The sequence below is a fragment of the Symsagittifera roscoffensis genome, chromosome 8, assembly GCF_963678635.1.
Source record: "Symsagittifera roscoffensis chromosome 8, txSymRosc1.1, whole genome shotgun sequence".
Classification (NCBI taxonomy): domain Eukaryota; kingdom Metazoa; phylum Xenacoelomorpha; order Acoela; family Convolutidae; genus Symsagittifera; species Symsagittifera roscoffensis.
The window spans coordinates 70,326-81,209 of record NC_087069.1 but is presented as its reverse complement, the minus strand read 5'-3'; positions in this window follow the sequence as shown (position 1 = coordinate 81,209).

Here is a 10,884-nt window from a genome sequence, read left to right as displayed (position 1 = left end):
GTGTAGGGTTAGAAATTTCAAAAAAAAATTGAAAATTCAGTTTCGAAAAGGCCCTGTAGGGTGTTATCAGTCTGATAGACTTATTAAGCAACGACACTAGGCTTGATTGCAAAATAAATTTACCATTTAGTGTGAAAATTGACTACTTTTTAGAAGATTGCGAAACAATTTAACTATATATAAGTTTGAGCAGATGAATTAGAATCAAGGTTCACCATTTTAATTCATTTTAACAGCAACGAGTAAAAAAATTTTCCTTTCATTAAATAGTTTATTGATTTTTCTTTTCTGTTTTATAATTCTTTTTCTTTTATTTCATTTTAATTACGATTAATTCATTTTTGGTTTGTGAAAAGTTTAGCAATTTTATCTCTAGTAGTGAAATCAAAAACGAAGTAGCTCGAGGGCTGTTTTTTTTTTGCTAAAATCTCAAATCTTGTATATTTCCATTCTGAAAATTGAGTAATTTTTTTGTTTCATTTGTTTCTTTCTTGATAAACTTCATGTGTTCATTGATGATGCGCAGCCAAACAAAAGACGTTTTTCTTGCTTCAAAGTTTTGTTTTCTGTCCATAGATACAAACGGCTGAGCAACTACTTCAAAAGTTTAAAGCATCCTCATTGAAAACAAAACTTTCAAAATCTTTAAGTTAATCTTACTGCCTCCCAAACATTGTTCTTAGAGTCTTGTTGAGTCAAAATTAACGCCTCGATATGAGGCAATGTTTAAGAGGCTAATGTTGTTTTATCCTAATGAACAGTTTAACAATTTTGAACGATTGGTTGTCATGAAAGTAAGCGATGGTCATCATCAACCGATTTTTTTGTGTTTCGAGCACCAACTTACAAGCACTCGTCAGTTTTTGAAATCAACCGATTTCTTTATAACTACAGTTTCTTTTTGATTATACAGATATTATTTGTTAAGTTTTGGCAAAATTATGGCGTGATTAGCATTGCAATACCATAGCAATACCAAACTGTTAGAGTGATATCCTCAAGCAATAGATGTGATTTGTTCAAAAGATTAAAACTTGTGAACAATCGATCACCTTAGAAAATTGATGACTTTGACCAAATAACATATATTGTTTAAAGTGATAATTTAAAAAAGTTTTCGACAAACTTGCCCAAAGTAACTTGATCAATTTTTTTGGTGCTTGTTTTTTGTTTTTTGAAATGGGACAATTTTTGAACACTTTGAGGTGACTGATTTAAACTATATTGACAATACTTTGTCAAGAAAGTCACTACATGTTGACATATAACCGCATGAAACTTTTCATCTTGAAACTTAGCCATCCCAGATACATCCTAGAGTTTAATGGTTTAATTGTAAAGCCGCAAATGTAGCTCAATGCGTCGGTAAGGTTTCAACAAAAAGATTTCTTTTTAATCCATAACTTCCATCCGAAGGGATAATTCAGAAAACTTTTTCCTGGTGTGCATGTTTTTTGGACAAAATTCTGTCTAAAGTGATTTTTTTTAAAAATCTGTCAAGTTATTCAGTTTTGAACACAATGTTGAATTTCCAATGCTTTCATCTGTTTCAATTATCAGTTTACTGTAGCGTCTCTTTTCATGTCACTTTTGGTCTTATTTGTAGCAGAAGATTTTGGGCGGCAGGGAGCCGTCTGTCGAATATACCTGACTGTCTCTTCAGAAAAGACTTCGATTTTGTGAAGTCTCATCTTCACTTTGTTGATAATTCTCAGCAATAAGAAAATTCGTCACGGGGCTTCAAATTCATGCCGCTAGCTGATTACTTCAATTCGGTATGCTCAATTCTTTCCAAAAACAGAAAAATTTTAAATTGACGAATAAATACTACCAACAAAGACAAGATAGACCAAGTTACGTCAATATAACCCACGTTAGCCAAAAATGGGGTTTTAAGTTTTTCATGATAACAGATTCAACAGGGTTAGTTTATATCGATAAGCTGCCCGGCTGCTATCAAGGAATATAATGCTTTCATGGGAGGGATAGGTGCAATTGAAAGCTATATTGCAGTTTATCGTACCAAGCTGAAGTCTGCTAGAAAGTACTAACGAAAAATCTGCTTTCATAATCTTGACATGATGGTGATAAACAGTTGGCTGTTGTACAGACGCGAAAAACTTTATTCAGGTACGCCAAGAAAAATTTTAATGAAACTCTGGAATTTCAATTACCAAATTGCTCAAACTTTATATCGCTTTCAAACGACGCTCAAACGATCCCGGTTCTCTAGAGTTTCAGCTGATATCTTGGAGAAAAAAAGGTTCGAATTGCGGTCACGTCACCCGATGATGTATGCAGGGAAAGAGCAGACCATCATCCTTGCACAAGAAGCCGCGGCCGATGCTCTGGAATAGTTAAAACTTACTGCCAGAAGTGTAATCTGAACTTTTACGTTTCTGAAAATGACAGTTTCTATAATTTTCAACAAAATGAAAAAAAATTTAAACAGTCTGAACATTTTTTTAAATTTTTTTTGAGACTTTTTGTTCTAGGTCAGGTTGCGCAACGTTGCTTTGTTGCAACATACCAATTTTGAATGTCCAAAATATAAAACACAATAACCATGATTCGAACGCATTTTTAGACCCTTTTGAGTTTTTAGAAACAATTATGATATTTTGTAAAACAATGTTTTGTTAGCTTGGGTAGTGTAGGGTTAGAAATTTCAAAAAAAAATTGAAAATTCAGTTTCGAAAAGGCCCTGTAGGGTGTTATCAGTCTGATAGACTTATTAAGCAACGACACTAGGCTTGATTGCAAAATAAATTTACCATTTAGTGTGAAAATTGACTACTTTTTAGAAGATTGCGAAACAATTTAACTATATATAAGTTTGAGCAGATGAATTAGAATCAAGGTTCACCATTTTAATTCATTTTAACAGCAACGAGTAAAAAAATTTTCCTTTCATTAAATAGTTTATTGATTTTTCTTTTCTGTTTTATAATTCTTTTTCTTTTATTTCATTTTAATTACGATTAATTCATTTTTGGTTTGTGAAAAGTTTAGCAATTTTATCTCTAGTAGTGAAATCAAAAACGAAGTAGCTCGAGGGCTGTTTTTTTTTTGCTAAAATCTCAAATCTTGTATATTTCCATTCTGAAAATTGAGTAATTTTTTTGTTTCATTTGTTTCTTTCTTGATAAACTTCATGTGTTCATTGATGATGCGCAGCCAAACAAAAGACGTTTTTCTTGCTTCAAAGTTTTGTTTTCTGTCCATAGATACAAACGGCTGAGCAACTACTTCAAAAGTTTAAAGCATCCTCATTGAAAACAAAACTTTCAAAATCTTTAAGTTAATCTTACTGCCTCCCAAACATTGTTCTTAGAGTCTTGTTGAGTCAAAATTAACGCCTCGATATGAGGCAATGTTTAAGAGGCTAATGTTGTTTTATCCTAATGAACAGTTTAACAATTTTGAACGATTGGTTGTCATGAAAGTAAGCGATGGTCATCATCAACCGATTTTTTTGTGTTTCGAGCACCAACTTACAAGCACTCGTCAGTTTTTGAAATCAACCGATTTCTTTATAACTACAGTTTCTTTTTGATTATACAGATATTATTTGTTAAGTTTTGGCAAAATTATGGCGTGATTAGCATTGCAATACCATAGCAATACCAAACTGTTAGAGTGATATCCTCAAGCAATAGATGTGATTTGTTCAAAAGATTAAAACTTGTGAACAATCGATCACCTTAGAAAATTGATGACTTTGACCAAATAACATATATTGTTTAAAGTGATAATTTAAAAAAGTTTTCGACAAACTTGCCCAAAGTAACTTGATCAATTTTTTTGGTGCTTGTTTTTTGTTTTTTGAAATGGGACAATTTTTGAACACTTTGAGGTGACTGATTTAAACTATATTGACAATACTTTGTCAAGAAAGTCACTACATGTTGACATATAACCGCATGAAACTTTTCATCTTGAAACTTAGCCATCCCAGATACATCCTAGAGTTTAATGGTTTAATTGTAAAGCCGCAAATGTAGCTCAATGCGTCGGTAAGGTTTCAACAAAAAGATTTCTTTTTAATCCATAACTTCCATCCGAAGGGATAATTCAGAAAACTTTTTCCTGGTGTGCATGTTTTTTGGACAAAATTCTGTCTAAAGTGATTTTTTTTAAAAATCTGTCAAGTTATTCAGTTTTGAACACAATGTTGAATTTCCAATGCTTTCATCTGTTTCAATTATCAGTTTCTCTATTTTTAAATGATAACTGTTTTGTTTTCTTGATAATTTTCAAAAATGAGATGCAGTTTCTTTGTTTGGAACACAACAATGATTCAATATCAACTAACGTTATGTGCATGTTCAAAGTCTGGTTGGAATAAATCATCTGGGTTCTTTTGACTTCCATGTTTTTGGTGAAAGCAGTCAAAGCTGATTTCATAATTAGAACCAGTCAAATAATGCTCGACAAAATTTTTTTCGATGTTCTGAGCTTGTGCTATTACCGCTCTATTTTTTGCATATTTTCTATTTGTTTTTTTTTAATCGAAGGAGTCCGTAGAGTGTCGAAAAAATCTGGCAAAGTGTTTTGTCAAAATTTTGCTTTATGCTCAATTTTTAGTGCTTTTAGTTTTTAAAATCAATACAGCTCCGCCCAAGTTTTTCTGAAGCAGATTGCAATGTTTTCATACACACACTAACAATTATTGGCAAATTTTGAAAATCTGTCAAGGATATCATCGAAAATTTGGTTTCGAAGTTTAAAAAAGTTTTAATTCATTACTTTTTTTATTGATTTAGCTTTTCCTTGTTTGATTTTTATGGTCATTTGTGTTTGTTCCTTTAACGCAACACTGGGCATCTTATCCTTAATCAGTCTTTTTCAAAGAAAATTTATGAACCTGGTGGTTGAGTGGGAAGATGGATTTTTCAATTAGATCTGTCAGCGAGATTTACTGTCAAATATTTAGAAAAGTTCGAAAGCTTTTATGGATTCATGATTTGTCTTGGGAATGCGTTATTAAAAATATTGAAGACGACCAAAATATTTTAGTATCGTGGGTAGCAGATGAAAAAGAGAACCTGTTATCTCTGGCTGACTTGTGTACCACCAGTTTAGAAAACAATATCTTTTAGCGATACGATAGGACATGGAAAGGGAGGATTCGCCATAAAACAAAACACCAGTTCGAAAAGACTCTAAATAGGAGTTCGACATGAAAATAGCAAAAAAATTAGTGAACTTAGTAACGCAGTACAATTATCCCGATTACTTCTGATTCCGATTCGGCAGTTTCAGCTTTTCCGTCGGAAATTAACTACTCGTCAGATGAAGATATTCCTTTGGCATCGATTGCTAGCACGCCGAAGACGAAAAACGAAAGAAAAGATCGATTTTTGTTGAAGCAGTCAGAGAACAGTGTGCCATATCAAGATTTTTTGATTGAAGTAGATATTGAATATCGTGACAGAACTGCTTTTGACTATTTCTGCAATTATTTCAATGGGCTTTTCGTGATATCCAATTGCGATCAGACCAATTTTTGCATTAGACAAGAAAACCCAAATTCCACGTTCTCTCTTGACTTCTCACTTTTCCGAAACTTTACTGTAGCGTCTCTTTTCATGTCACTTTTGGTCTTATTTGTAGCAGAAGATTTTGGGCGGCAGGGAGCCGTCTGTCGAATATAGCTGACTGTCTCTCCAGAAAAGACTTCGATTTTGTGAAGTCTCATCTTCACTTTGTTGATAATTCTCAGCAATAAGAAAATTCGTCACGGGGCTTCAAATTCATGCCGCTAGCTGATTACTTCAATTCGGTATGCTCAATTCTTTCCAAAAACAGAAAAATTTTAAATTGACGAATAAATACTACCAACAAAGACAAGATAGACCAAGTTACGTCATTATAACCCACGTTAGCCAAAAAATGGGGTTTTAAGTTTTTCATGATAACAGATTCAACAGGGTTAGTTTATATCGATAAGCTGCCCGGCTGCTATCAAGGAATATAATGCTTTCATGGGAGGGATAGGTGCAGTTGAAAGCTATATTGCAGTTTGTCGTACCAAGCTGAAGTCTACTAGAAAGTACTATCGAAAAATCTACTTTCATAATCTTGACATGATGGTGATAAACAGTTGGCTGTTGTACAGACGCGAAAAATTTATTCAGGTACGCCAAGAAGAACTTTAATGAAACTCTGGAATTTCAATTACCAAATTGCTCAGACTTTGTATCGCTTTCAAACGACGCTCAAACGATCCCGGTTCTATAGAGTTTCAGCTGATATCTTGGAGAAAAAAAGGTTCGAATTGCGGTCATGTCACTCGATGATGTTATCAGGGATAGAGCAGACCATCATCCTTGCACAAGAAGCCGCGGCCGATGCTCTGGAATAGTTAAAACTTACTGCCAGAAGTGTAATCTGAACTTTTACGTTTCTGAAAATGACAGTTTTTATAATTTTCAACAAATTGAAAAAAATTTAAACAGTCTGAACAATTTTTTAAATTTTTTTTGAGACTTTTTGTTCTAGGTCAGGTTGCGCAACGTTGCTTTGGTGCAACATACCAATTTTGAATGTCCAAAATATAAAACACAAAAACCATTATTCGAACGCATTTTTAGACCCTTTTGAGTTTTTAGAAACAATTATGATATTTTGTAAAACAATGTTTTGTTAGCTTGGGTAGTTTAGGGTTAGAAATTTCAAAAAAAAAAATGAAAAATAAGTTTCGAAAAGGCCCTGTAGGATGTTATCAGTGTGATAGACTTATTAAGCAACGACACTAGGCTTGATTGCAAAAAAATTTACCATTTAGTGTGAAAATTGACTACTTTTCAGAAGATTGCGAAACAATTTAACTATATATGTTTGAACAGATGAATTAGGATTCAAGGTTCACCATTTAAATTCATTTTAACAGCAACGAGTAAAAAAATTTTCCTTTCATTAAATAGTTTATTGATTTTTCTTTTCTGTTTTATAATTCTTTTTCTTTTATTTCATTTTAAATACGATTAATTCATTTTTGGTTTGTGAAAAGTTTAGCAATTTTATCTCTAGTAGTGAAATCAAAAACTAAGTAACTCGAGGGCTGTTTTTTTTTTGCTAAAATCTCAAATCTTGTATATTTCCATTCTGAAAATTGAGTAATTTTTTTGTTTTGTTTGTTTCTTTCTTGATAAACTTCATATTTTTCTGGCTTCAAAGTTTTGTTTTCTGTCCATAGATACAAACGGCTGAGCAACTACTTCAAAAGTTTAAAGCATCCTCATTGAAAACAAAACTTTCAAAATCTTTAAGTTATTCTTACTGCCTCCCAAACATTGTTCTTAGAGTCTTGTTGAGTCAAAATTAACGCCTCGATATGAGGCAATGTTTAAGAGGCTAATGTTGTTTTGTCCTAATGAACAGTTTAACAATTTTGAACGATTGGTTGTCATGAAAGTAAGCGATGTTCATCATCAACCGATTTTTTTGTGTTTCGAGCACCAACTTACAAGCACTCGTCAGTTTTTGAAATCAACCGATTTCTTTTTAACTACAGTTTATTTTTGATTATACAGATATTATTTGTTAAGTTTTTGCAAAATTATGGCGTGATTAGCATTGCAATACCATAACAATACCAAACTGTTAGAGTGATATCCTCAAGCAATAGATGTGATTTGTTCAAAAGATTAAAACTTGTGAACGATCGATCACCTTAGAAAATTGATGACTTTGACCAAATAACATATATTGTTTAATGTGATAATTTAAAAAAGTTTTCGACAAACTTGCCCAAAGTAACTTGATCAGTTTTTTCGGTGACTGTTTTTTGTTTTTTGAAATGGGACAATTTTTGAACACTTTGAGGTGACTGATTTAATTGTCAAGAATGTCACTACATATTGACATATAACCGCATGAAACTTTTCATCTTGAAACTTAGCCATCCCAGATACATCCTAGAGTTTAATGGTTTAATTGTAAAGCCGCAATTGTAGCTCAATGCGTCGGTAAGGTTTCAACAAAAAGATTACTTTTTAATCCATAACTTCCATCCGAAGTGATAATTCAGAAAATTTTTTCCTGGTGTGCATGTTTTTTGGACAAAATTCTGTCTAAAGTGATTTTTTTTTAAAATCTGTCAAGTTATTCAGTTTTGAACACAATGTTGAATTTCCAATGCTTTCATCTGTTTCAATTATCAGTTTCTCTTTTTTTTAAATGATAACTGTTTTGTTTTCTTGATAATTTTCAAAAATGAGATGCAGTTTCTTTGTTTGGAACACAACAATGATTCAATATCAACTAACGTTATGTGCATGTTCAAAGTCTGGTTGGAATAAATCATCTGGGTTCTTTTGACTTCCATGTTTTTGGTGAAAGCAGTCAAAGCTGATTTCATTTTTAGAACCAGTCAAATAATGCTCGACAAAATTTTTTCGATGTTCTGAGCTTGTGCTATTACCGCTCTATTTTTTGCATATTTTCTATTTGTTTTTTTTTAATCGAATGAGTCCGTAGAGTGTCGAAAATATCTGGCAAAGTTTTCTGTCAAAATTTTGCTTTATGCTCAATTTTTAGTGCTTTTAGTTTTTAAAATCAATACAGCTCCGCCCAAGTTTTTCTGAAGCAGATTGCAATGTTTTCATACACACACTAACAACTATTGGCAAATTTTGAAAATCTGTCAAGGATATCATCGAAAATTTGGTTTCGAAGTTTAAAAAAGTTTTAATTCATTATTATCTCCCATTGACCAATTTTGTAACCAAGTGAGAACAGCCATTTCTAAACTCATGAATTAATTAACACAAACTTGACCTAGAAATCGAATTATATCGTGTTGCAGTGAGACTAATTTTCAACTAAACCGAGATATATTTGATAACCCGGGTAGAGAACCCGCTCAAAATCCGCTCAAGATATAAGCGGTTTGAGAGGTTTTTCAGCAAGACTTGAGCATTTTGAGCGTTTTGGCTGGTTTGGGCGTTTTTTTTTGGAAAAACCGCTTCAACCGCTCAAATCTTGCTTAAAAAACCGCTCGAAAACCGCTCATTTCTTGCGGTGACTTTTGAACGGTTTTCCAAGCAAAATTGACCGGTCTGTAAGCGGTTTTTGAGCGGTCTTATAAAGAAAACTGATTAAAACCAGCAAAAAGGCCTGGAAAGGTAATATGACCCCGGGTTGACCTCCATAAACCAAAAATGCGTATCTTAAATTTCGCTTTCAAATGCATTTTTTCGAATTTTAGATTTGTTGTTTTTCTTCAACCACATGAGTTCTTAAGGTGTCGAAAAAAATTAGGCAAGAATTTCCGCCAAAGTTTTGCTTTATACTCAAGGTTTGGTGCTTGAATAAATAGAGCTCCTCCTGGGGCAGCTTGCATTTTTCATACTTACGCTGACAATAATTGGCAATTATTGAAATTATGTCAAAGATATCATCGATAACTTTGTTTCCAATAGTAAGAAAAGTTTTAAATCATTATCAGTTCCAAGTGACCAATTTTTGTAAGCAGGTTTTTTCACGGAGTGGGAGTTGCCCGTACGCATAAGTTAAGTCCATGGTGGTAAAATACACTTCCACCTGTTTTTTTCTCCGAAATAAAAAGTCCGATCTTATCTTGTTTTCTTCTATGTTCGGCATCTGATTTTGTTTTTGTGCACCTGCAAATTGAGTTCTCTTAATTCCAGCAATATTTTTCCGGCTCTAGTAAAAAGTTTACTGAAGTACTGTTGCTAGGGTCCATGTCCTGGTCCTTTGCTTCTCCTGTTTGCTCATTCTCGCGGGCGTCTTCCACCCTTTGCATGTTCATGACTGCTCCCCATTGATTTTTTTGCATGAGCGGTAGCACCAGCTTCCCCATGAGTTCTCGTCTCACGATTGAAGGCCTGATTCCTCCAATAACTCTGATTTCTGCTCTTTTCTTACAACCGTTCGATTCTAATTCCACGTCCACTTTTCCCAGCAAACTAATCCGATTGTTTTTGTAGTCCCAAAATTCGTGGTCTTCATTGTTTTTCTGTTTCAGTTCGATGCCAGTTCTTCCCAATATCTTCTTTGAGTCAACCATTGTAAGTACATATTTCGGCGATCTGCTGTCGATCACAATAATCATCGGGTGCCCATTGGTTTTGATTTTTAGCTTTGGGCTGGCAATCTTTCCCTCTTATGTCGTATCGCCATTTCCATATAACTATCAGAGCTCTCCGATGACCAGCGATGCTCTCTTCCCACAAATCCTACGCAAGTAGCGTGTTGTGAGTTGATTTCATCCGAGGGAGTATCCTCTCCTTCGAACTTTTCATCCCCTTGGATAAGTCCTACTTACTGTCCTCCAAGTGACAATCGTTTTCCCTGCTGAGTGTTCTCTCGTAATGGTCCACTTTCTTGCAGAAATTGCATGTAGCGGATCCTACTGGGCATCATTGTCGGTGTTCCGGAGTGAAGTTTGGTTGGTCGCAGTTATAGCATTTCCAATCCGGTGTTTGGACTCCCACACGATTCTGGTATGTTCCGTGTCCGCTTCGAATTCTTGGTCCGCTTGGTCCACGAATGTTACTTATCATTTCCGCCCTGATTTGCAAGAAACCCCCGGGAGCCGCATTCCCGTGGATCCTGTCACACTCTATTTGTAGGTTTTAGCGAACTTATCGCCGCGTTCATGTGACATTGCGATCTTCAGCGCTTCCTCCGGGGTCTTTGTCTCTCTGCACACTTCGTTCTGAGCGTCCTGTTCCGCATATTGAAAATAAAAATGTTCCTCGCCCTTTTTCTTTCCTGTGTACCCAGATTGTATCTCGTTGCCATTCCACAGATTTCAGCGTAGAAAAATTCCAAACTCTCCCCTTCCTTTTGTTTCCGGGATACCATTTGACACATTTCGTATGTCACACTACGCTCCTTTTGAAGGTAGCTACA